The sequence below is a fragment of the Aulostomus chinensis genome, chromosome 9 (genome assembly GCF_037954235.1).
Source record: "Aulostomus chinensis isolate RoL2024-O1b breed Wild chromosome 9, RoL_Achi_v1.0, whole genome shotgun sequence".
Lineage (NCBI taxonomy): Eukaryota > Metazoa > Chordata > Actinopteri > Syngnathiformes > Aulostomidae > Aulostomus > Aulostomus chinensis.
The window spans coordinates 15310145-15333648 of NC_141328.1; the positions used below are offsets into that span (position 1 = coordinate 15310145).

The 23504-nt window shown below is 46.5% G+C and overlaps 32 non-coding genes across 32 annotated transcripts; 16 read left to right on the forward strand and 16 right to left on the reverse strand.

The window, feature by feature from the left end:
- Window positions 1–516: 516 nt before the first annotated feature.
- trnaq-cug (transfer RNA glutamine (anticodon CUG)) lies at window positions 517–588 on the reverse strand. The gene has a single exon. It is a non-coding gene; the product is annotated as a tRNA-Gln (tRNA).
- A 146-nt stretch (window positions 589–734) lies between these two features.
- trnag-ucc (transfer RNA glycine (anticodon UCC)) lies at window positions 735–806 on the forward strand. The gene has a single exon. It is a non-coding gene; the product is annotated as a tRNA-Gly (tRNA).
- A 1064-nt stretch (window positions 807–1870) lies between these two features.
- trnaq-cug (transfer RNA glutamine (anticodon CUG)) lies at window positions 1871–1942 on the reverse strand. The gene has a single exon. It is a non-coding gene; the product is annotated as a tRNA-Gln (tRNA).
- A 146-nt stretch (window positions 1943–2088) lies between these two features.
- Window positions 2089–2160, forward strand: trnag-ucc (transfer RNA glycine (anticodon UCC)). The gene has a single exon. It is a non-coding gene; the product is annotated as a tRNA-Gly (tRNA).
- Window positions 2161–3227: 1067 nt separating this feature from the next.
- trnaq-cug (transfer RNA glutamine (anticodon CUG)) lies at window positions 3228–3299 on the reverse strand. The gene has a single exon. It is a non-coding gene; the product is annotated as a tRNA-Gln (tRNA).
- Window positions 3300–3445: 146 nt separating this feature from the next.
- trnag-ucc (transfer RNA glycine (anticodon UCC)) lies at window positions 3446–3517 on the forward strand. Its single transcript has one exon. It is a non-coding gene; the product is annotated as a tRNA-Gly (tRNA).
- Window positions 3518–4582: 1065 nt separating this feature from the next.
- Window positions 4583–4654, reverse strand: trnaq-cug (transfer RNA glutamine (anticodon CUG)). The gene has a single exon. It is a non-coding gene; the product is annotated as a tRNA-Gln (tRNA).
- Window positions 4655–4800: 146 nt separating this feature from the next.
- Window positions 4801–4872, forward strand: trnag-ucc (transfer RNA glycine (anticodon UCC)). The gene has a single exon. It is a non-coding gene; the product is annotated as a tRNA-Gly (tRNA).
- Window positions 4873–5935: 1063 nt separating this feature from the next.
- Window positions 5936–6007, reverse strand: trnaq-cug (transfer RNA glutamine (anticodon CUG)). Its single transcript has one exon. It is a non-coding gene; the product is annotated as a tRNA-Gln (tRNA).
- Window positions 6008–7292: 1285 nt separating this feature from the next.
- Window positions 7293–7364, reverse strand: trnaq-cug (transfer RNA glutamine (anticodon CUG)). Its single transcript has one exon. It is a non-coding gene; the product is annotated as a tRNA-Gln (tRNA).
- A 146-nt stretch (window positions 7365–7510) lies between these two features.
- On the forward strand, window positions 7511–7582 carry trnag-ucc (transfer RNA glycine (anticodon UCC)). The gene has a single exon. It is a non-coding gene; the product is annotated as a tRNA-Gly (tRNA).
- Window positions 7583–8646: 1064 nt separating this feature from the next.
- Window positions 8647–8718, reverse strand: trnaq-cug (transfer RNA glutamine (anticodon CUG)). The gene has a single exon. It is a non-coding gene; the product is annotated as a tRNA-Gln (tRNA).
- A 146-nt stretch (window positions 8719–8864) lies between these two features.
- On the forward strand, window positions 8865–8936 carry trnag-ucc (transfer RNA glycine (anticodon UCC)). Its single transcript has one exon. It is a non-coding gene; the product is annotated as a tRNA-Gly (tRNA).
- A 1063-nt stretch (window positions 8937–9999) lies between these two features.
- Window positions 10000–10071, reverse strand: trnaq-cug (transfer RNA glutamine (anticodon CUG)). Its single transcript has one exon. It is a non-coding gene; the product is annotated as a tRNA-Gln (tRNA).
- Window positions 10072–10217: 146 nt separating this feature from the next.
- trnag-ucc (transfer RNA glycine (anticodon UCC)) lies at window positions 10218–10289 on the forward strand. The gene has a single exon. It is a non-coding gene; the product is annotated as a tRNA-Gly (tRNA).
- Window positions 10290–11353: 1064 nt separating this feature from the next.
- trnaq-cug (transfer RNA glutamine (anticodon CUG)) lies at window positions 11354–11425 on the reverse strand. Its single transcript has one exon. It is a non-coding gene; the product is annotated as a tRNA-Gln (tRNA).
- Window positions 11426–11571: 146 nt separating this feature from the next.
- Window positions 11572–11643, forward strand: trnag-ucc (transfer RNA glycine (anticodon UCC)). Its single transcript has one exon. It is a non-coding gene; the product is annotated as a tRNA-Gly (tRNA).
- A 1066-nt stretch (window positions 11644–12709) lies between these two features.
- Window positions 12710–12781, reverse strand: trnaq-cug (transfer RNA glutamine (anticodon CUG)). Its single transcript has one exon. It is a non-coding gene; the product is annotated as a tRNA-Gln (tRNA).
- Window positions 12782–12927: 146 nt separating this feature from the next.
- On the forward strand, window positions 12928–12999 carry trnag-ucc (transfer RNA glycine (anticodon UCC)). The gene has a single exon. It is a non-coding gene; the product is annotated as a tRNA-Gly (tRNA).
- Window positions 13000–14064: 1065 nt separating this feature from the next.
- trnaq-cug (transfer RNA glutamine (anticodon CUG)) lies at window positions 14065–14136 on the reverse strand. Its single transcript has one exon. It is a non-coding gene; the product is annotated as a tRNA-Gln (tRNA).
- Window positions 14137–14282: 146 nt separating this feature from the next.
- On the forward strand, window positions 14283–14354 carry trnag-ucc (transfer RNA glycine (anticodon UCC)). Its single transcript has one exon. It is a non-coding gene; the product is annotated as a tRNA-Gly (tRNA).
- A 1065-nt stretch (window positions 14355–15419) lies between these two features.
- On the reverse strand, window positions 15420–15491 carry trnaq-cug (transfer RNA glutamine (anticodon CUG)). Its single transcript has one exon. It is a non-coding gene; the product is annotated as a tRNA-Gln (tRNA).
- A 146-nt stretch (window positions 15492–15637) lies between these two features.
- trnag-ucc (transfer RNA glycine (anticodon UCC)) lies at window positions 15638–15709 on the forward strand. The gene has a single exon. It is a non-coding gene; the product is annotated as a tRNA-Gly (tRNA).
- A 1283-nt stretch (window positions 15710–16992) lies between these two features.
- Window positions 16993–17064, forward strand: trnag-ucc (transfer RNA glycine (anticodon UCC)). Its single transcript has one exon. It is a non-coding gene; the product is annotated as a tRNA-Gly (tRNA).
- Window positions 17065–18130: 1066 nt separating this feature from the next.
- On the reverse strand, window positions 18131–18202 carry trnaq-cug (transfer RNA glutamine (anticodon CUG)). Its single transcript has one exon. It is a non-coding gene; the product is annotated as a tRNA-Gln (tRNA).
- A 146-nt stretch (window positions 18203–18348) lies between these two features.
- trnag-ucc (transfer RNA glycine (anticodon UCC)) lies at window positions 18349–18420 on the forward strand. Its single transcript has one exon. It is a non-coding gene; the product is annotated as a tRNA-Gly (tRNA).
- A 1065-nt stretch (window positions 18421–19485) lies between these two features.
- Window positions 19486–19557, reverse strand: trnaq-cug (transfer RNA glutamine (anticodon CUG)). The gene has a single exon. It is a non-coding gene; the product is annotated as a tRNA-Gln (tRNA).
- A 146-nt stretch (window positions 19558–19703) lies between these two features.
- On the forward strand, window positions 19704–19775 carry trnag-ucc (transfer RNA glycine (anticodon UCC)). The gene has a single exon. It is a non-coding gene; the product is annotated as a tRNA-Gly (tRNA).
- A 1066-nt stretch (window positions 19776–20841) lies between these two features.
- On the reverse strand, window positions 20842–20913 carry trnaq-cug (transfer RNA glutamine (anticodon CUG)). The gene has a single exon. It is a non-coding gene; the product is annotated as a tRNA-Gln (tRNA).
- A 146-nt stretch (window positions 20914–21059) lies between these two features.
- Window positions 21060–21131, forward strand: trnag-ucc (transfer RNA glycine (anticodon UCC)). The gene has a single exon. It is a non-coding gene; the product is annotated as a tRNA-Gly (tRNA).
- A 1066-nt stretch (window positions 21132–22197) lies between these two features.
- On the reverse strand, window positions 22198–22269 carry trnaq-cug (transfer RNA glutamine (anticodon CUG)). Its single transcript has one exon. It is a non-coding gene; the product is annotated as a tRNA-Gln (tRNA).
- Window positions 22270–22415: 146 nt separating this feature from the next.
- On the forward strand, window positions 22416–22487 carry trnag-ucc (transfer RNA glycine (anticodon UCC)). Its single transcript has one exon. It is a non-coding gene; the product is annotated as a tRNA-Gly (tRNA).
- Window positions 22488–23504: the final 1017 nt, after the last annotated feature.

The window sequence follows — 23504 nt, forward strand, 5'->3', positions numbered from 1 at the left end:
GAGGACAGTGGACCTAAACGCTCGTCAGCTGGATTGGCAGGAAAGGTTCCCCTGCGAATGTCATCATAGCAAGAAGGTGGGGTTCTACAATGCATGTGGTAGCAAATAATGAGCTGGCAGTCCATCACCTTGACCTCTCGGCATTCTTGTCTTTGGACTGTGCTCACATTCTTCCCACCCATCAACTAAAAAGGTGTCCGTCAATGCCAACGACAGCACCTCACCTTAAGCCAGATTTCCTTATCGCTCGAGTGCAGTGGTTGAAGGTGGTGTAATCGGCCATGCACTATTCACATGAATTTGAGACTGTCCTTGGAAAAGATGGCTGCCGTTTTGGTGGTCAGGAAGATGCGGCAGGAAGGAGCAACGCTGAGTTGACAGAAAATGCCATGTGTTGTACAGGGAAGCGGAACTTCTCGCGGGGCAAATTTTGCCCCTCTTTATGTGTGCTTTTCATCCATTTCAACATCTGTAACCAGTGATTTCTTCAGCAGGTTAAAAAGCAGACTCCAAACGAGGTTCCACCGAGACTTGAACTCGGATCACTGGATTCAGAGTCCAGAGTGCTGACCATTACACCATGGAACCCAAGGGTGCCCTGCGGCTAGCGTTTGATGCCTGCTTTTCTGGCGGGTTTTCACACCTTCAGCAATGAACAGGTGAAAATTGAGCCTATTTTTGACCCAATTATCTTGTGACATGAAGCTTATGTCATCCTTGAAGGGGCATGTGGTGCATTGGTGGTATAGTGGTGAGAATAGCTGCCTTCCAAGCAGTTGACCCGGGTTCCATTCCTGGCCAATGCATTAGTCTTGCATAGTGACACAGTGAGGGAAACCTTGGCCTCCTTTTCAATCAGATCGGGCGAAATTTGGGACTGACTCTCAGGAAGTACTTTCTTTCTACAATTAAAGTCTCAGCGTAGGCAATTTGCACTCTTCTATGGCATTTTTCTGGATCTCATGGCTTTTACAACCCAGGAGATTGAGCTTGGCTTGGGTGCTTGCGCTGACAGAAGTAATTGAGCGGGGTCATGTGAGTTCTGCCCGTCAACATCATCCCTTTCACGTCTACCTTGCAAGTTAATAATTATCTCAATACCACATGTCCTGTCCATGTCAAAATCGGCACCTCCATGCGGTGTTGACCATTCTCCCATTCCGTCCTTTTGAAATGTGTGGGGGTATTATTTTAACTTTTGTGTCAGAAAGATTAAAGGCTTGAAAGTAGGAGACAGCCCAAGTCTTCTATGAAAGAAGGTACCACTTATTTTTTGTTACGGAGAAAAGAGCCTATTGAGAAGAACGATGTTAAAAAGGAGCAAATGGGAGAGGTTCTTTTCCATGGAAAGGAGGAGGACAGTGGACCTAAACGCTCGTCAGCTGGATTGGCAGGAAAGGTTCCCCTGCGAATGTCATCATAGCAAGAAGGTGGGGTTCTACAATGCATGTGGTAGCAAATAATGAGCTGGCAGTCCATCACCTTGACCTCTCGGCATTCTTGTCTTTGGACTGTGCTCACATTCTGCCCACCCATTAACTAAAAAGGTGTCCGTCAATGCCAACGACAGCACCTCACCTGAAGCCAGATTTCCTTATCGCTCGAGTGCAGTGGTTGAAGGTGTTGTAATCGGCCATGCACTATTCACATGAATTTGAGAGTGTCCATGGAAGAGATAGCTGCCGTTTTGGTGGCCAGGAAGATGCAACATGAAGAAGCAACGCTGAGTTGACGGAAAATGCTGTGCATTGCACAGGGAAGCGGAACTTCTCTCGGGGCCTTTTTTTGCCCCTCTTTATGTGTGTTTTTAATCAATTTTAACGTCTGTAACCAGTGATTGCTTCAGCAGGTTGAACAGCAGACTCGAACGAGGTTCCACCGAGACTTGAACTCGGATCACTGGATTCAGAGTCCAGAGTGCTGACCATTACACCATGGAACCCAAGGGTGCCCTGCGGCTAGCGTTTGATGCCTGCTTTTCTGGCGGGTTTTCACACCTTCAGCAATGTACAGGTGAAAATTGAGCCTATTTTTGACCCAATTATCTTGTGACATGAAGCTTATGTCGTCCTTGAAGGGGCATGTGGTGCATTGGTGGTATAGTGGTGAGCATAGCTACCTTCCAAGCAGTTGACCCGGCTTCGATTCCCGGCCAATGCATTAGTATGGCATCGTTAGACAGCATGGGAAACCTTGACCTCCTTTTCAATCAGATCAGGCGAAATTTGGGAGTGACTCTCAGGAAGTACTTTCTTTCTACAATTAAAGTCTCAGCGTAGGCAATTTGCACTCTTCTATGGCATTTTTCTGGATCTCATGGCTTTTACAACCCAGGCGATTGAGCTTGGCTTTTTTGCCTGCGCTGACAGATGTAATTGAGTGGGGTCATGTGAGTTCTGCCCGTCAACATCATCCCTTTCACGTCTACCTTGCTAGTTAATAATTATCTCCATACCACATGTCCTGTCCATGTCAAAATCGGGACCTCCATGCGGTGTTGACCATTCTCCCATTCCTTCCTTTTGAAAAGTGTGGGGGTATAATTTTTTTCTTTTGTGTCAGGAAGATTAAAGGCTTGAAAATAGGAGACATCCCAAGTCTTCTATTAAAGAAGGTACCGCTGATTTCGTGTTACGGAGAAAAGAGGCTATTGAGAACAAAAGATGTTAAAAAGGAGCAAATGGGAGAGGTGCTTTTCCATGGAAACGAGGAGGACAGTGGAGCTAAACGCTCGTCAGCTGGATTGGCAGGAAAGGTTCCCCTGCGAATGTCATCATAGCAAGAAGGTGGGGTTCTACAATGCATGTGGTAGCAAATAATGAGCTGGCAGTCCATCACCTTGACCTCTCGGCATTCTTGTCTTTGGACTGTGCTCACATTCTGCCCACCCATCAACTAAAAAGGTGTCCGTCAATGCCAACGATAGCACCTCACCTTAAGCCAGATTTCCTTATCGCTCGAGTGCAGTGGTTGAAGGTGGTGTCATCGGCCATACACTATTCACATGAATTTGAGACTGTCCATGGAAGAGATGGCTGCCGTTTTGGTGGCCAGGAAGATGCAACAGGAAGAAGTAACGCTGAGTTGACGGAAAATTGTGTGCGTTGTACAGGGAAGCGGAACTTCTCTCTGGGCCTTTTTTTGGCCCTTTTGATGTGTGCTTTTAATCGATTTTAACGTCTGTAACCAGTGATTGCTTCAGCAGGTTAAACAGCAGACTCCAAACGAGGTCCCACCGAGACTTGAACTCGGATCACTGGATTCAGAGTCCAGAGAGCTGACCATTACACCATGGAGCCCAAGGGTGCTCTGCGGCTAGCGTTTGATGCCTGCTTTTCTGGCGGGTTATCACACCTTCAGCAATGAACAGGTGAAAATTGAGCCTATTTTTGACCCAATTATCTTGTGACATGAAGCTTATGTCGTCCTTGAAGGGGCATGTGGTGCATTGGTGGTATAGTGGTGAGCATAGCTGCCTTCCAAGCAGTTGACCTGGGTTTGATTCCCGGCCAATGCATTAGTATAGCATAGTGACACAGCGTGGGAAACCTGGACCTCCTTTTCAATCAGATCGGGCGAAATTTGGGACTGACTCTCAGCAAGTACTTTCTTTCTACAATTAAAGTCTCAGCGTAGGCAATTTGCACTCTTCAATGGCATTTTTCTGGATCTCATGGCTTTTACAACCCAGGAGATTGAGCTTGGCTTGGTTGCCTGCGCTGACAGATGTAATTGAGCGGGGTCATGTGAGTTCTGCATGTCAACCTCATCCCTTTCACGTCTACCTTGCTAGTTAATAATTGTCTCTATACCACATGTCCTGTCCATGACGACATCGGGAACTCCATGCGGTGTTGACAATTCTCCCATTCCGTCCTTTTGAAAAGTGTGGGGGTATTATTTTTGCTTTTGTGTCAGGAAGATTAAAGGCTTGAAAATAGGAGACATCCCAAGTCTTCTATGAAAGAAGGTACCGCTGATTTCGTGTTACGGAGAAAAGAGCCTATTGAGAACAAAAGATGTTAAAAAGGAGCAAATGGGAGAGGTGCTTTTCCATGGAAATGAGGAGGACAGTGGACCTAAACGCCCGTCAGCTGGATTGGCAGGAAAGTTTCCCCTGCGAATGTCATCATAGCAAGAAGGTGGGGTTCTACAATGCATGTGGTAGCAAATAATGAGCTGGCAGTCCATCACCTTGACTTCTCGGCATTCTTGTCTTTGGACTGTGCTCACATTCTGCCCACCCATCAACTAAAAAGGTGTCCGTGAATGCCAACAATAGCACCTCACCTTAAGCCAGATTTCCTTATCGCTCGAGTGCAGTGGTTGAAGGTGGTGTAATCGGCCATGCACTATTCACATGAATTTTAGACTGTCCTTGGAAGAGATGGCTGCCGTTTTGGTGGTCAGGAAGATGCGGCAGGAAGAAGCAAAGCTGAGTTGACGGAAAATACTGTGCGTTGTACAGGGAATTGGAACTTTTCGCGGGGCCATTTTTGCCCCTCTTTATGTGTGCTTTTCATCCATTTCAACATCTGTAACCAGTGATTGCTTCAGCAGGTTAAACAGCAGACTCCAAACGAGGTCCCACCAAGACTTGAACTCGGATCACTGGATTCAGAGTCCAGAGTGCTGACCATTACACCATGGAACCCAAGGGTGCCCTGCGGCTAGCGTTTGATGCCTGCTTTTCTGGCGGGTTTTCACACCTTCAGCAATGAACAGGTGAAAATTGAGCCTATTTTTGACCCAATTATCTTGTGACATGAAGGTTATGTCGTCCTTGAAGCGGCATGTGGTGCACTGGTTGTATAGTGGTGAGCATAGCTGCCTTCCAAGCAGTTGACCCGGGTTCGATTCCCGGCCAATGCATTAGTATAGCATTGTGACACTGCGTGGGAAACCTTGACCTCCTTTTCAATCAGATCGGGCGAAATTTGGGACTGACTCTCAGCAAGTACTTTCTTTCTACAATTAAAGTCTCAGCGTAGGCAATTTGCACTCTTCTATGGCATTTTTCTGGATCTCATGGCTTTTACAACCCAGGCGATTGAGCTTGGCTTTGTTGCCTGCGCTGACAGATGTAATTGAGCGGGGTCATGTGAGTTCTGCCCGTCAACATCATCCCTTTCACGTCTACCTTGCTAGTTAATAATTATCTCCATACCACATGTCCTGTCCATGTCAAAATCGGAACCTCCATGCGGTGTTGACCATTCTCCCATTCCGTCCTTTTGAAAAGTGTGGGGGTATTATTTTAACTTTTGTGTCAGAAAGATTAAAGGCTTGAAAATAGGAGACAGCCCAAGTCTTCTATGAAAGAAGGTACCACTTATTTTTGTTACGGAGAAAAGAGCCTATTGAGAATAACGATGTCAAAAAGGAGCAAATGGGAGAGGTTCTTTTCCATGGAAAGGAGGAGGACAGTGGACCTAAACGCTCGTCAGCTGGATTGGCAGGAAAGGTTTCCCTGCGAATGTCTTCATAGCAAGAAGGTGGGGTTCTACAATGCATGTGGTAGCAAATAATGAGCTGGCAGTCCATCACCTTGACCTCTCGGCATTCTTGTCTTTGGACTGTGCTCACATTCTGCCCACCCATCAACTAAAAAGGTGTCCGTCAATGCCAACGATAGCACCTCACCTTAAGCCAGATTTCCTTGTCGCTCGAGTGCAGTGGTTGAAGGTGGTGTAATCGGCCATACACTATTCACATGAATTTGAGACTGTCCATGGAAGAGATGGCTGCCGTTTTGGTGGCCAGGAAGATGCAACATGAAGAAGTTACGCTGAGTTGACGGAAAATTGTGTGCGTTGTACAGGGAAGCGGAACTTTTCACGGGGCCTTTTTTTGCCCCTCTTGATGTGTGTTTTTAATCCATATTAACATCTGTAACCAGTGATTGCTTCAGCAGGTTAAACAGCAGACTCGAACGAGGTTCCACCGAGACTTGAACTCGGATCACTGGATTCAGAGTCCAGAGTGCTGACCATTACACCATGGAACCCAAGGGTGCCCTGCGGCTAGCGTTTGATGCCTGCTTTTCTGGTGGGTTATCACACCTTCAGCAATGAACAGGTGGAAATCGAGCCTATTTTTGACCCAATTATCTTGTGACATGAAGGTTATGTCGACCTTGAAGGGGCATGTGCTGTGTTGGTGGTATAGTGGTGAGCATAGCTGCCTTCCAAGCAGTTGACCTGGGTTCGCTTCCCGGCCAATGCATTAGTATGGCATCGTTAGACAGCATGGGAAACCTTGACCTCCTTTTCAATCAGATCAGGCGAAATTTGGGAGTGACTCTCAGGAAGTACTTTCTTTCTACAATTAAAGTCTCAGCGTAGGCAATTTGCACTCTTCTATGGCATTTTTCTGGATCTCATGGCTTTTACAACCCAGGCGATTGAGCTTGGCTTTTTTGCCTGCGCTGACAGATGTAATTGAGTGGGGTCATGTGAGTTCTGCCCGTCAACATCATCCCTTTCACGTCTACCTTGCTAGTTAATAATTATCTCCATACCACATGTCCTGTCCATGTCAAAATCGGGACCTCCATGCGGTGTTGACCATTGTCCCATTCCTTCCTTTTGAAAAGTGTGGGGGTATAATTTTTTTCTTTTGTGTCAGGAAGATTAAAGGCTTGAAAATAGGAGACATCCCAAGTCTTCTATTAAAGAAGGTACCGCTGATTTCGTGTTACGGAGAAAAGAGGCTATTGAGAACAAAAGATGTTAAAAAGGAGCAAATGGGAGAGGTGCTTTTCCATGGAAACGAGGAGGACAGTGGAGCTAAACGCTCGTCAGCTGGATTGGCAGGAAAGGTTCCCCTGCGAATGTCATCATAGCAAGAAGGTGGGGTTCTACAATGCATGTGGTAGCAAATATTGAGCTGGCAGTCCATCACCTTGACCTCTCGGCATTCTTGTCTTTGGACTGTGCTCACATTCTGCCCACCCATCAACTAAAAAGGTGTCCGTCAATGCCAACGATAGCACCTCACCTTAAGCCAGATTTCCTTATCGCTCGAGTGCAGTGGTTGAAGGTGGTGTCATCGGCCATACACTATTCACATGAATTTGAGACTGTCCATAGAAGAGATGGCTGCCGTTTTGGTGGCCAGGAAGATGCAACAGGAAGAAGTAACGCTGAGTTGACGGAAAATTGTGTGCGTTGTACAGGGAAGCGGAACTTCTCTCTGGGCCTTTTTTTGGCCCTTTTGATGTGTGCTTTTAATCGATTTTAACGTCTGTAACCAGTGATTGCTTCAGCAGGTTAAACAGCAGACTCCAAACGAGGTCCCACCGAGACTTGAACTCGGATCACTGGATTCAGAGTCCAGAGAGCTGACCATTACACCATGGAGCCCAAGGGTGCTTTGCGGCTAGCGTTTGATGCCTGCTTTTCTGGCGGGTTATCACACCTTCAGCAATGAACAGGTGAAAATTGAGTCTATTTTTGACCCAATTATCTTGTGACATGAAGGTTATGTCGTCCTTGAAGGGGCATGTGGTGCATTGGTGGTATAGTGGTGAGCATAGCTGCCTTCCAAGCAGTTGACCCGGGTTTGATTCCCGGCCAATGCATTAGTATAGCATAGTGACACAGCGTGGGAAACCTTGACCTCCTTTTCAATCAGATCGGGCGAAATTTGGGACTGACTCTCAGCAAGTACTTTCTTTCTACAATTAAAGTCTCAGCGTAGGCAATTTGCACTCTTCAATGGCATTTTTCTGGATCTCATGGCTTTTACAACCCAGGAGATTGAGCTTGGCTTGGTTGCCTGCGCTGACAGATGTAATTGAGCGGGGTCATGTGAGTTCTGCATGTCAACCTCATCCCTTTCACGTCTACCTTGCTAGTTAATAATTGTCTCTATACCACATGTCCTGTCCATGACGACATCGGGAACTCCATGCGGTGTTGACAATTCTCCCATTCCGTCCTTTTGAAAAGTGTGGGGGTATTATTTTTGCTTTTGTGTCAGGAAGATTAAAGGCTTGAAAATAGGAGACATCCCAAGTCTTCTATGAAAGAAGGTACCACTTATTTTTTGTTACTGAGAAAAGAGCCTATTGAGAATAACGATGTCAAAAAGGAGCAAATGGGAGAGGTTCTTTTCCATGGAAAGGAGGAGGACAGTGGACCTAAACGCTCGTCAGCTGGATTGGCAGGAAAGGTTCCCCTGCGAATGTCATCATAGCAAGAAGGTGGGGTTCTACAATGCATGTGGTAGCAAATAATGAGCTGGCAGTCCATCACCTTGACCGCTCGGCATTCTTGTCTTTGGACTGTGCTCACATTCTGCCCACCCATCAACTAAAAAGGTGTCCGTCAATGCCAACGACAGAACCTCACCTTAAGCCAGATTTCCTTATCGCTCGAGTGCAGTGGTTGAAGGTGGTGTAATCGGCCATGCACTATTCACATGAATTTGAGACTGTCCATGGAAGAGATGGCTGCCGTTTTGGTGGCCAGGAAGATCCAACATGAAGAAGCAACGCTGAGTTGACGGAAAATGCTGTGCGTTGTACAGGGAAGCGGAACTTCTCTCGGGGCCTTTTTTTGCCCCTCTTGATGTGTGTTTTTAATCTATTTTAACGTCTGTAACCAGTGATTGCTTCAGCAGGTTAAAGAGCAGACTCGAACGAGGTTCCACCGAGACTTGAACTCGGATCACTGGATTCAGAATCCAGAGTGCTGACCATTACACCATGGAACCCAAGGGTGCCCTGCGGCTAGCGTTTGATGCCTGCTTTTATGGCGGGTTTTAAAACCTTCAGCAATGAACAGGTGAAAATTGAGCCTATTTTTGACCCAATTATCTTGTGAAATTAAGCTTATGTCGTCCAGGAAGGGGCATGTGGTGCATTGGTGGTATAGTGGTGAGCATAGCTGCCTTCCAAGCAGTTGACCTGGGTTCGATTCCCGGCCAATGCATTAGTATAGCATAGTGACACAGTGTGGGAAACCTTGGCCTCCTTTTCAATCAGATCGGGCGAAATTTGGGACTGACTCTCAGGAAGTACTTTCTTTCTACAATTAAAGTCTCAGCGTAGGCAATTTGCACTCTTCTATGGCATTTTTCTGGATCTCATGGCTTTTACAACCCAGGAGATTGAGCTTGGCTTGGGTGCTTGCGCTGACAGATGTAATTGAGCGGGGTCATGTGAGTTCTGCCCGTCAACATCATCCCTTTCACGTCTACCTTGCTAGTTAATAATTATCTCCATACCACATGTCCTGTCCATGTCAAAATCGGCACCTCCATGCGGTGTTGACCATTCTCCCATTCCGTCCTTTTGAAAAGTGTGGGGGTATTATTTTAACTTTTGTGTCAGAAAGATTAAAGGCTTGAAAATAGGAGACAGCCCAAGTCTTCTATGAAAGAAGGTACCACTTATTTTTGTTACGGAGAAAAGAGCCTATTGAGAATAACGATGTTAAAAAGGAGCAAATGGGAGAGGTTCTTTTCCATGGAAAGGAGGAGGACAGTGGACCTAAACGCTCGTCAGCTGGATTGGCAGGAAAGTTTCCCCTGCGAATGTCATCATAGCAAGAAGGTGGGGTTCTACAATGCATGTGGTAGCAAATAATGAGCTGGCATTCCATCACCTTGACCGCTCGGCATTCTTGTCTTTGGACTGTGCTCACATTCTTCCCACCCATCAACTAAAAAGGTGTCCGTGAATGCCAACAATAGCACCTCACCTTAAGCCAGATTTCCTTATCGCTCGAGTGCAGTGGTTGAAGGTGGTGTAATCGGCCATGCACTATTCACATGAATTTTAGACTGTCCTTGGAAGAGATGGCTGCTGTTTTGGTGGTCAGGAAGATGCGGCAGGAAGAAGTAACGCTGAGTTGACAGAAATTGCCGTGTGTTGTACAGGGAAGCGGAACTTCTCGCGGGGCCATTTTTGCCCCTCTTTATGTGTGCTTTTCATCCATTTCAACATCTGTAACCAGTGATTTCTTCAGCAGGTTAAACAGCAGACTCCAAACGAGGTCCCACCGAGACTTGAACTCTGATCACTGGATTCAGAGTCCAGAGTGCTGACCATTACACCATGGAACCCAAGGGTGCCCTGCGGCTAGCGTTTGATGCCTGCTTTTATGGCGGGTTTTCACACCTTCAGCAATGAACAGGTGAAAATTGAGCCTATTTTTGACCCAATTATCTTGTGACATGAAGGTTATGTCGTCCTTGAAGAGGCATGTGGTGCATTGGTGGTATAGTGGTGAGCGTAGCTGCCTTCCAAGCAGTTGACCTGGGTTCGATTCCTGGCCAATGCATTAGTATAGCATAGTGACACAGTGTGGGAAATGTTGGCCTCCTTTTCAATCAGATCGGGCGAAATTTGGGACTGACTCTCAGGAAGTACTTTCTTTCTACAATTAAAGTCTCAGCGTAGGCAATTTGCACTCTTCTATGGCATTTTTCTGGATCTCATGGCTTTTACAACCCAGGAGATTGAGCTTGGCTTGGGTGCTTGCGCTGACAGATGTAATTGAGCGGGGTCATGTGAGTTCTGCCCGTCAACATCATCCCTTTCACGTCTACCTTGCTAGTTAATGATTATCTCAATACCACATGTCCTGTCCATGTCAAAATCGGCACCTCCATGCGGTGTTGACCATTCTCCCATTCCGTCCTTTTGAAAAGTGTGGGGGTATTATTTTAACTTTTGTGTCAGAAAGATTAAAGGCTTGAAAATAGGAGACAGCCCAAGTCTTCTATGAAAGAAGGGACCACTTATTTTTTGTTACGGAGAAAAGAGCCTATTGAGAAGAACGATGTTAAAAAGGAGCAAATGGGAGAGGTTCTTTTCCATGGAAAGGAGGAGGACAGTGGACCTAAACGCTCGTCAGCTGGATTGGCAGGAAAGGTTCCCCTGCGAATGTCATCATAGCAAGAAGGTGGGGTTCTACAATGCATGTGGTAGCAAATAATGAGCTGGCAGTCCATCACCTTGACCTCTCGGCATTCTTGTCTTTGGACTGTGCTCACATTCTTCCCACCCATCAACTAAAAAGGTGTCCGTCAATGCCAACGACAGCACCTCACCTTAAGCCAGATTTCCTTATCGCTCGAGTGCAGTGGTTGAAGGTGGTGTAATCTGCCATGCACTATTCACATGAATTTGAGACTGTCCTTGGAAAAGATGGCTGCCGTTTTGGTGGTCAGGAAGATGCGGCAGGAAGAAGTAACGCTGAGTTGACAGAAAATGCTGTGTGTTGTACAGGGAAGCGGAACTTCTCGCGGGGCAATTTTTGCCCCTCTTTATGTGTGCTTTTCATCCATTTCAACATCTGTAACCAGTGATTTCTTCAGCAGGTTAAACAGCAGACTCCAAATGAGGTCCCACCGAGACTTGAACTCGGATCACTGGATTCAGAGTCCAGAGTGCTGACCATTACACCATGGAACCCAAGGGTGCCCTGCGGCTAGCGTTTGATGCCTGCTTTTCTGGCGGGTTTTCACACCTTCAGCAATGAACAGGTGAAAATTGAGCCTATTTTTGACCCAATTATCTTGTGACATGAAGCTTATGTCATCCTTGAAGGGGCATGTGGTGCATTGGTGGTATAGTGGTGAGCATAGCTGCCTTCCAAGCAGTTGACCCGGCTTCGATTCCTGGCCAATGCATTAGTATAGCATAGTGACACAGTGAGGGAAACCTTGGCCTCCTTTTCAATCAGATCGGGCAAAATTTGGGACTGACTCTCAGGAAGTACTTTCTTTCTACAATTAAAGTCTCAGCGTAGGCAATTTGCACTCTTCTAAAGCATTTTTCTGGATCTCATGGCTTTTACAACCCAGGAGATTGAGCTTGGCTTGGGTGCTTGCGCTGACAGAAGTAATTGAGCGGGGTCATGTGAGTTCTGCCCGTCAACATCATCCCTTTCACGTCTACCTTGCTAGTTAATAATTATCTCAATACCACATGTCCTGTCCATGTCAAAATCGGCACCTCCATGCGGTGTTGACCATTCTCCCATTCCGTCCTTTTGAAAAGTGTGGGGGTATTATTTTAACTTTTGTGTCAGAAAGATTAAAGGCTTGAAAATAGGAGACATCCCAAGTCTTCTATGAAAGAAGGTACCGCTGATTTCGTGTTACGGAGAAAAGAGCCTATTGAGAACAAAAGATGTTAAAAAGGAGCAAATGGGAGAGGTGCTTTTCCATGGAAACGAGGAGGACAGTGGAGCTAAACGCTCGTCAGCTGGATTGGCAGGAAAGGTTCCCCTGCGAATGTCATCATAGCAAGAAGGTGGGGTTCTACAATGCATGTGGTAGCAAACAATGAGCTGGCAGTCCATCACCTTGACCTCTCGGCATTCTTGTCTTTGGACTGTGCTCACATTCTGCCCACCCATCAACTAAAAAGGTGTCCGTCAATGCCAACGATAGCACCTCACCTTAAGCCAGATTTCCTTATCGCTCGAGTGCAGTGGTTGAAGGTGGTGTCATCGGCCATACACTATTCACATGAATTTGAGACTGTCCATGGAAGAGATGGCTGCCGTTTTGGTGGCCAGGAAGATGCAACAGGAAGAAGTAACGCTGAGTTGACGGAAAATTGTGTGCGTTGTACAGGGAAGCGGAACTTCTCTCTGGGCCTTTTTTTGCCCCTCTTGATGTGTGCTTTTAATCCATTTTAACGTCTGTAACCAGTGAATGCTTCAGCAGGTAAAACAGCAGACTCCAAACGAGGTCCCACCAAGACTTGAACTCAGATCACTGGATTCAGAGTCCAGAGTGCTGACCATTACACCATGGAGCCCAAGGGTGCTCTGCGGTTAGCGTTTGATTCCTGCTTTTCTGGCGGGTTATCACACCTTCAGCAATGAACAGGTGGAAATTGAGTCTATTTTTGACCCAATTATCTTGTGACATGAAGCTTATGTCGTCCTTGAAGCGGCATGTGGTGCATTGGTGGTATAGTGGTGAGCATAGCTGCCTTCCAAGCAGTTGACCTGGGTTCGATTCCCGGCCAATGCATTAGTATAGCATAGTGACACAGTGTGGGAAAACTTGACCTCCTTTTCAATCAGATCGGGCAAAATTTGGGAGTGACTCTCAGCAAGGACTTTCTTTATACAATTAAAGTCTCAGCGTAGGCAATTTGCACTCTTCAATGGCATTTTTCTGGATCTCATGGCTTTTACAACCCAGGAGATTGAGCTTGGCTTGGTTGCCTGCGCTGACAGATGTAATTGAGCGGGGTCATGTGAGTTCTGCATGTCAACATCATCCCTTTCACGTCTACCTTGCTAGTTAATAATTGTCTCTATACCACATGTCCTGTCCATGACAACATCGGGACCTCCATGCGGTGTTGACCATTCTCCCATTCCGTCCTTTTGAAAAGTGTGGGGGTATTATTTTTGCTTTTGTGTCAGGAAGATTAAAGGCTTGAAAATAGGAGACATCCCAAGTCTTCTATGAAAGAAGGTACCGCTGATTTCGTGTTACGGAGAAAAGAGCCTATTGAGAACAACAATGTTAAAATGGAGCAAATGGGAGAGGTTCTTTTCCATGGAAACGAGGAGGACGGTCGACCTAAACGCTCAACAGCTGGATTGGCAGGAAAGGTTCCCCTGCGAATGTCATCATAGCAGGAAGGTGGCGTTCTTTAATGCATGTGGTAGCAAAAAATGAGCTGGCAGTCCATCACCTTGACCTCTCGGCATTCTTGGCTTTTGACTGTGCTCACATTCTACCCACCCATCAACTAAAAAGGTGTCCGTGAATGCCAACGATAGCACCTCACCTTAAGCCAGATTTCCTTATCGCTCGAGTGCAGTGGTTGAAGGTGGTGTAATCGGCCATGCACTATTCACATGAATTTGAGAGTGTCCATGGAAGAGATGGCTGCCGTTTTGGTGGCCAGGAAGATGCAACATGAAGAAGCAACGCCGAGTTGACGGAAAATGCTGTGCGTTGTACAGGGAAGCGGAACTTCTCTCGGGGCCTTTTTTTGCCCCTCTTGATGTGTTTTTTTAAACCATTTTAACGTCTGTAATCAGTGATTGCTTCAGCAGGTTAAACAGCAGACTCCAAACGAGGTCCCACCGAGACTTGAACTCGGATCACTGGATTCAGAGTCCAGAGTGCTGACCATTACACCATGGAACCCAAGGGTGCCCTGCGGCTAGCGTTTGATGCCTGCTTTTATGGCGGGTTTTCACACCTTCAGCAATGAACAGGTGAAAATTGAGCCTATTTTTGACCCAATTATCTTGTGACATGAAGCTTATGTCGTCCTTGAAGGGGCATGTGGTGCATTGGTGGTATAGTGGTGAGCATAGCTGCCTTCCAAGCAGTTGACCCGGGTTCGATTCCCGGCCAATGCATTAGTACAGCATAGTGACACAGTGTGGGAAACCTTGGCCCCCTTTTCAATCAGATCGGGCGAAATTTGGGACTGACTCTCAGGAAGTACTTTCTTTCTACAATTAAAGTCTCAGCGTAGGCAATTTGCACTCTTCTATGGCATTTTTCTGGATCTCATGGCTTTTACAACCCAGGAGATTGAGCTTGGCTTGGGTGCTTGCGCTGACAGAAGTAATTGAGCGGGGTCATGTGAGTTCTGCCCGTCAACATCATCCCTTTCACGTCTACCTTGCAAGTTAATAATTATCTCAATACCACATGTCCTGTCCATGTCAAAATCGGCACCTCCATGCGGTGTTGACCATTCTCCCATTCCGTCCTTTTGAAAAGTGTGGGGGTATTATTTTAACTTTTGTGTCAGAAAGATTAAAGGCTTGAAAATAGGAGACAGCCCAAGTCTTCTCTGAAAGAAGGTACCACTTATTTTTTGTTACGGAGAAAAGAGCCTATTGAGAAGAACGATGTTAAAAAGGAGCAAATGGGAGAGGTTCTTTTCCATGGAAAGGAGGAGGACAGTGGACCTAAACGCTCGTCAGCTGGATTGGCAGGAAAGGTTCCCCTGCGAAAGTCATCATAGCAAGAAGGTGGGGTTCTACAATGCATGTGGTAGCAAACAATGAGCTGGCAGTCCATCACCTTGACCTCTCGGCATTCTTGTCTTTGGACTGTGCTCAAATTCTGCCCACCCATCAACTAAAAAGGTGTACGTCAATGCCAACGATAGCACCTCACCTTAAGCCAGATTTCCTTATCGCTCGAGTGCAGTGGTTGAAGGTGGTGTAATCGGCCATACACTATTCACATGAATTTGAGACTGTCCATGGAAGAGATGGCTGCCGTTTTGGTGGCCAGGAAGATGCAACAGGAAGAAGTAACGCTGAGTTGACGGAAAATTGTGTGCGTTGTACAGGGAAGCGGAACTTCTCTCTGGGCCTTTTTTTGCCCCTCTTGATGTGTGCTTTTAATCCATTTTAACGTCTGTGACCAGTGATTGCTTCAGCAGGTAAAACAGCAGACTCCAAACGAGGTCCCACCAAGACTTGAACTCGGATCACTGGATTCAGAGTCCAGAGTGCTGACCATTACACCATGGAACCCAAGGGTGCCCTGCGGCTAGCGTTTGATGCCTGCTTTTCTGGCGGGTTTTCACACCTTCAGCAATGAACAGGTGAAAATTGAGCCTATTTTTGACCCAATTATCTTGTGACATGAAGCTTATGTCGTCCTTGAAGGGGCATGTGGTGCATTGGTGGTATAGTGGTGAGCATAGCTGCCTTCCAAGCAGTTGACCCGGGTTCGATTCCCGGCCAATGCATTAGTATAGCATAGTGACACAGTGTGGGAAACCTGGGCCTCCTTTTCAATCAGATCGGGCGAAATTTGGGACTGACTCTCAGGAAGTACTTTCTTTCTACAATTAAAGTCTCAGCGTAGGCAATTTGCACTCTTCTATGGCATTTTTCTGGATCTCATGGCTTTTACAACCCAGGAGATTGAGCTTGGCTTGGGTGCTTGCGCTGACAGATGTAATTGAGCGGGGTCATGTGAGTTCTGCCCGTCAACATCATCCCTTTCACGTCTACCTTGCTAGTTAATAATTATCTCAATACCACATGTCCTGTCCATGTCAAAATCGGCACCTCCATGCGGTGTTGAGCATTCTCCCATTCCGTCCTTTTGAAAAGTGTGGGGGTATTATTTTAACTTTTGTGTCAGAAAGATTAAAGGCTTTAAAATAGGAGACATCCCAAGTCTTCTATGAAAGAAGGTACCGCTGATATCGTGTTACGGAGAAAAGAGCCTATTGAGAACAAAAGATGTTAAAAAGGAGCAAATGGGAGAGGTGCTTTTCCATGGAAATGAGGAGGACAGTGGACCTAAACGCCCGTCAGCTGGATTGGCAGGAAAGGTTCCCCTGCGAATGTCATCATAGCAAGAAGGTGGGGTTCTACAATGCATGTGGTAGCAAATAATGAGCTGGCATTCCATCACCTTGACCGCTCGGCATTCTTGTCTTTGGACTGTGCTCACATTCTGCCCACCCATCAACTAAAAAGGTGTCTGTGAATGCCAACAATAGCACCTCACCTTAAGCCAGATTTCCTTATCGCTCAAGTGCAGTGGTTAAAGGTGGTGGAATCGGCCATGCACTATTCACATGAATTTTAGACTGTCCTTGGAAGAGATGGCCGCCGTTTTGGTGGTCAAAGAAGATGCGGCAGGAAGAAGTAACGCTGAGTTGACAGAAAATGCTGTGTGTTGTACAGGGAAGCAGAACTTCTCGCGGGGCCATTTTTACCCCTCTTTATGTGTGCTTTTCATCCATTTCAACATCTGTAACCAGTGATTGCTTCAGCAGGTAAAACAGCAGACTCCAAACGAGGTCCCACCGAGACGTGAACTCGGATCACTGGATTCAGAGTCCAGAGGGCTGACCATTACACCATGGAACCCAAGGGTGCCGTGCGGCTAGCGTTTGATGCCTGCTTTTCTGGCGGGTTTTCACACCTTCAGCAATGAACAGGTGAAAATTGAGTCTATATTTGACCCAATTATCTTGTGACATGAAGCTTATGTCATCCTTGACAGGCATGTGGTGCATTGGTGGTATAGTGGTGAGCATAGCTGCCGTCCAAGCAGTTGACCCGGGTTCGATTCCTGGCCAATGCATTAGTATAGCATTGTGACACAGCATGGGAAACCTTGACCTCCTTTTCAATCAGATCGGGCGAAATTTGGGACTGACTCTCAGGAAGTACTTTCTTTCTACAATAAAAGTCTCAGCGTAGGCAGTTTGCACTCTTCTATGGCATTTTTCTGGATCTCATGGCTTTTACAACCTAGGCGATTGAGCTTGGCTTTTTTGCCTGCGCTGACAGATGTAATTGAGCGGGGTCATGTGAGTTCTGCCCGTCAACATCATCCCTTTCACGTCTACCTTGCTAGTTAATAATTATCTCCATACCACATGTCCTGTCCATGTCAAAATCGGGACCTCCATGCGGTGTTGACCATTCTCCCATTCCTTCCTTTTGAAAAGTGTGGGGGTATCATTTTTTTCTTTTGTGTCAGGAAGATTAAAGGCTTGAAAATAGGAGACATCCCAAGTCTTCTATGAAATAAGGTACCGCTGATTTCGTGTTACGGAGAAAAGAGCCTATTGAGAACAAAAGATATTAAAAAGGAGCAAATGGGAGAGGTGCTTTTCCATGGAAACGAGGAGGACAGTGGAACTAAACGCTCGTCAGCTGGATTGGCAGGAAAGGTTCCCCTGCGAATGTCATCATAGCAAGAAGGTGGGGTTCTACAATGCATGTGGTAGCAAATAATGAGCTGGCAGTCCATCACCTTGACCTCTCGGCATTCTTGTCTTTGGACTGTGCTCACATTCTGCCCACCCATCAACTAAAAAGGTGTCCGTCAATGCCAACGACAGCACCTCACCTGAAGCCAGATTTCCTTATCGCTCGAGTGCAGTGGTTGAAGGTGGTGTAATCGGCCATGCACTATTCACATGAATTTGAGAGTGTCCATGGAAGAGTTGGCTGCCGTTTTGGTGGCCAGGAAGATGCAACATGAAGAAGCAACGCCGAGTTGAGGGAAAATGCTGTGCGTTGTACAGGGAAGCGGAACTTCTCTCGGGGCTTTTTATTTCCCCTCTTGATGTGTTTTTTTAAACCATTTTAACGTCTGTAACCAGTGATTGCTTCAGCAGGTTAAACAGCAGACTCGAACGAGGTTCCACCGAGACTTGAACTCGGATCACTGGATTCAGAGTCCAGAGTGCTGACCATTACACCATGGAACCCAAGGGTGCCCTGCGGCTAGCGTTTGATGCCTGCTTTTATGGCGGGTTTTCACACCTTCAGCAATGAACAGGTGAAAATTGAGCCTATTTTTGACCCAATTATCTTGTGACATGAAGCTTATGTCGTCCTTGAAGGGGCATGTGGTGCATTGGTGGTATAGTGGTGAGCATAGCTGCCTTCCAAGCAGTTGACCCGGGTTCGATTCCCGGCCAATGCATTAGTACAGCATAGTGACACAGTGTGGGAAACCTTGGCCCCCTATTCAATCAGATCGGGCGAAATTTGGGACTGACTCTCAGGAAGTACTTTCTTTCTACAATTAAAGTCTCAGCGTAGGCAATTTGCACTCTTCTATGGCATTTTTCTGGATCTCATGGCTTTTACAACCCAGGAGACTGAGCTTGGCTTTTTTGCCTGCGCTGACAGATGTAATTGAGCGGGGTCATGTGAGTTCTGCCCGTCAACATCATCCCTTTCACGTCTGCCTTGCTAGTTTATAATTATCTCAATACCACATGTCCTGTCCATGTCAAAATCGGCACCTCCATGCGGTGTTGACCATTCTCCCATTCCGTCCTTTTGAAAAGTGTGGGGGTATTATTTTAACTTTTGTGTCAGAAAGATTAAAGGCTTGAAAGTAGGAGACAGCCCAAGTCTTCTATGAAAGAAGGTACCACTTATTTTTTGTTACGGAGAAAAGAGCCTATTGAGAAGAACGATGTTAAAAAGGAGCAAATGGGAGAGGTTCTTTTCCATGGAAAGGAGGAGGACAGTGGACCTAAACGCTCGTCAGCTGGATTGGCAGGAAAGGTTCCCCTGCGAAAGTCATCATAGCAAGAAGGTGGGGTTCTACAATGCATGTGGTAGCAAACAATGAGCTGGCAGTCCATCACCTTGACCTCTCGGCATTCTTGTCTTTGGACTGTGCTCAAATTCTGCCCACCCATCAACTAAAAAGGTGTACGTCAATGCCAACGATAGCACCTCACCTTAAGCCAGATTTCCTTATCGCTCGAGTGCAGTGGTTGAAGGTGGTGTCATCGGCCATACACTATTCACATGAATTTGAGACTGTCCATGGAAGAGATGGCTGCCGTTTTGGTGGCCAGGAAGATGCAACAGGAAGAAGTAACGCTGAGTTGACTGAAAATTGTGTGCGTTGTACAGGGAAGCGGAACTTCTCTCTGGGCCTTTTTTTGCCCCTCTTGATGTGTGCTTTTAATCCATTTTAACGTCTGTAACCAGTGATTGCTTCAGCAGGTAAAACAGCAGACTCCAAACGAGGTCCCACCAAGACTTGAACTCGGATCACTGGATTCAGAGTCCAGAGTGCTGACCATTACACCATGGAACCCAAGGGTGCCCTGCGGCTAGCGTTTGATGCCTGCTTTTCTGGCGGGTTTTCACACCTTCAGCAATGAACAGGTGAAAATTGAGCCTATTTTTGACCCAATTATCTTGTGACATGAAGCTTATGTCGTCCTTGAACGGGCATGTGGTGCATTGGTGGTATAGTGGTGAGCATAGCTGCCTTCCAAGCAGTTGACCCGGGTTCGATTCCCGGCCAATGCATTAGTATAGCATAGTGACACAGTGTGGGAAACCTGGGCCTCCTTTTCAATCAGATCGGGCGAAATTTGGGACTGACTCTCAGGAAGTACTTTCTTTCTACAATTAAAGTCTCAGCGTAGGCAATTTGCACTCTTCTATGGCATTTTTCTGGATCTCATGGCTTTTACAACCCAGGAGATTGAGCTTGGCTTGGGTGCTTGCGCTGACAGATGTAATTGAGCGGGGTCATGTGAGTTCTGCCCGTCAACATCATCCCTTTCACGTCTACCTTGCTAGTTAATAATTATCTCAATACCACATGTCCTGTCCATGTCAAAATCGGCACCTCCATGCGGTGTTGACCATTCTCCCATTCCGTCCTTTTGAAAAGTGTGGGGGTATTATTTTAACTTTTGTGTCAGAAAGATTAAAGGCTTTAAAATAGGAGACATCCCAAGTCTTCTATGAAAGAAGGTACCGCTGATATCGTGTTACGGAGAAAAGAGCCTATTGAGAACAAAAGATGTTAAAAAGGAGCAAATGGGAGAGGTGCTTTTCCATGGAAATGAGGAGGACAGTGGACCTAAACGCCCGTCAGCTGGATTGGCAGGAAAGGTTCCCCTGCGAATGTCATCATAGCAAGAAGGTGGGGTTCTACAATGCATGTGGTAGCAAATAATGAGCTGGCATTCCATCACCTTGACCGCTCGGCATTCTTGTCTTTGGACTGTGCTCACATTCTGCCCACCCATCAACTAAAAAGGTGTCTGTGAATGCCAACAATAGCACCTCACCTTAAGCCAGATTTCCTTATCGCTCAAGTGCAGTGGTTAAAGGTGGTGTAATCGGCCATGCACTATTCACATGAATTTTAGACTGTCCTTGGAAGAGATGGCCGCCGTTTTGGTGGTCAAAGAAGATGCGGCAGGAAGAAGTAACGCTGAGTTGACAGAAAATGCTGTGTGTTGTACAGGGAAGCAGAACTTCTCGCGGGGCCATTTTTACCCCTCTTTATGTGTGCTTTTCATCCATTTCAACATCTGTAACCAGTGATTGCTTCAGCAGGTAAAACAGCAGACTCCAAACGAGGTCCCACCGAGACTTGAACTCGGATCACTGGATTCAGAGTCCAGAGGGCTGACCATTACACCATGGAACCCAAGGGTGCCCTGCGGCTAGCGTTTGATGCCTGCTTTTATGGCGGGTTTTCACACCTTCAGCAATGAACAGGTGAAAATTGAGCCTATTTTTGACCCAATTATCTTGTGACATGAAGCTTATGTCGTCCTTGAAGGGGCATGTGGTGCATTGGTGGTATAGTGGTGAGCATAGCTGCCTTCCAAGCAGTTGACCCGGGTTCGATTCCCGGCCAATGCATTAGTACAGCATAGTGACACAGTGTGGGAAACCTTGACCTCCTTTTCAATCAGATCGGGCGAAATTTGGGACTGACTCTCAGGAAGTACTTTCTTTCTACAATAAAAGTCTCAGCGTAGGCAGTTTGCACTCTTCTATGGCATTTTTCTGGATGTCATGGCTTTTACAACCTAGGCGATTGAGCTTGGCTTTTTTGCCTGCGGTGACAGATGTAATTGAGCGGGGTCATGTGAGTTCTGCCCGTCAACATCATCCCTTTCACGTCTACCTTGCTAGTTAATAATTATCTCCATACCACATGTCCTGTCCATGTCAAAATCGGGACCTCCATGCGGTGTTGACCATTCTCCCATTCCTTCCTTTTGAAAAGTGTGGGGGTATTATTTTAACTTTTGTGTCAGAAAGATTAAAGGCTTTAAAATAGGAGACATCCCAAGTCTTCTATGAAAGAAGGTACCGCTGATTTCGTGTTACGGAGAAAAGAGCCTATTGAGAACAAAAGATATTAAAAAGGAGCAAATGGGAGAGGTGCTTTTCCATGGAAACGAGGAGGACAGTGGACCTAAACGCTCGTCAGCTGGATTGGCAGGAAAGGTTCCCCTGCGAATGTCATCATAGCAAGAAGGTGGGGTTCTACAATGCATGTGGTAGCAAATAATGAGCTGGCAGTCCATCACCTTGACCTCTCGGCATTCTTGTCTTTGGACTGTGCTCACATTCTGCCCACCCATCAACTAAAAAGGTGTCCGTCAATGCCAACGACAGCACCTCACCTTAAGCCAGATTTCCTTATCGCTCGAGTGCAGTGGTTGAAGGTGGTGTAATCGGCCATACACTATTCACATGAATTTGAGAGTGTCCATGGAAGAGATGGCTGCCGTTTTGGTGGCCAGGAAGATGCAACATGAAGAAGCAACGCCGAGTTGACGGAAAATGCTGTGCGTTGTACAGGGAAGCGGAACTTCTCTCGGGGCCTTTTTTTGCCCCTCTTGATGTGTTTTTTTAAACCATTTTAACGTCTGTAACCAGTGATTGCTTCAGCAGGTTAAACAGCAGACTCCAAACGAGGTCCCACCGAGACTTGAACTCGGATCACTGGATTCAGAGTCCAGAGTGCTGACCATTACACCATGGAACCCAAGGGTGCCCTGCGGCTAGCGTTTGATGCCTGCTTTTATGGCGGGTTTTCACACCTTCAGCAATGAACAGGTGAAAATTGAGCCTATTTTTGACCCAATTATCTTGTGACATGAAGCTTATGTCGTCCTTGAAGGGGCATGTGGTGCATTGGTGGTATAGTGGTGAGCATAGCTGCCTTCCAAGCAGTTGACCCGGGTTCGATTCCCGGCCAATGCATTAGTACAGCATAGTGACACAGTGTGGGAAACCTTGGCCCCCTTTTCAATCAGATCGGGCGAAATTTGGGACTGACTCTCAGGAAGTACTTTCTTTCTACAATTAAAGTCTCAGCGTAGGCAATTTGCACTCTTCTATGGCATTTTTCTGGATCTCATGGCTTTTACAACCCAGGAGATTGAGCTTGGCTTGGGTGCTTGCGCTGACAGAAGTAATTGAGCGGGGTCATGTGAGTTCTGCCCGTCAACATCATCCCTTTCACGTCTACCTTGCAAGTTAATAATTATCTCAATACCACATGTCCTGTCCATGTCAAAATCGGCACCTCCATGCGGTGTTGACCATTCTCCCATTCCGTCCTTTTGAAAAGTGTGGGGGTAATATTTTAACTTTTGTGTCAGAAAGATTAAAGGCTTGAAAATAGGAGACAGCCCAAGTCTTCTATGAAAGAAGGTACCACTTATTTTTTGTTACGGAGAAAAGAGCCTATTGAGAAGAACGATGTTAAAAAGGAGCAAATGGGAGAGGTTCTTTTCCATGGAAAGGAGGAGGACAGTGGACCTAAACGCTCGTCAGCTGGATTGGCAGGAAAGGTTCCCCTGCGAAAGTCATCATAGCAAGAAGGTGGGGTTCTACAATGCATGTGGTAGCAAACAATGAGCTGGCAGTCCATCACCTTGACCTCTCGGCATTCTTGTCTTTGGACTGTGCTCAAATTCTGCCCACCCATCAACTAAAAAGGTGTACGTCAATGCCAACGATAGCACCTCACCTTAAGCCAGATTTCCTTATCGCTCGAGTGCAGTGGTTGAAGGTGGTGTCATCGGCCATACACTATTCACATGAATTTGAGACTGTCCATGGAAGAGATGGCTGCCGTTTTGGTGGCCAGGAAGATGCAACAGGAAGAAGTAACGCTGAGTTGACGGAAAATTGTGTGCGTTGTACAGGGAAGCGGAACTTCTCTCTGGGCCTTTTTTTGCCCCTCTTGATGTGTGCTTTTAATCCATTTTAACG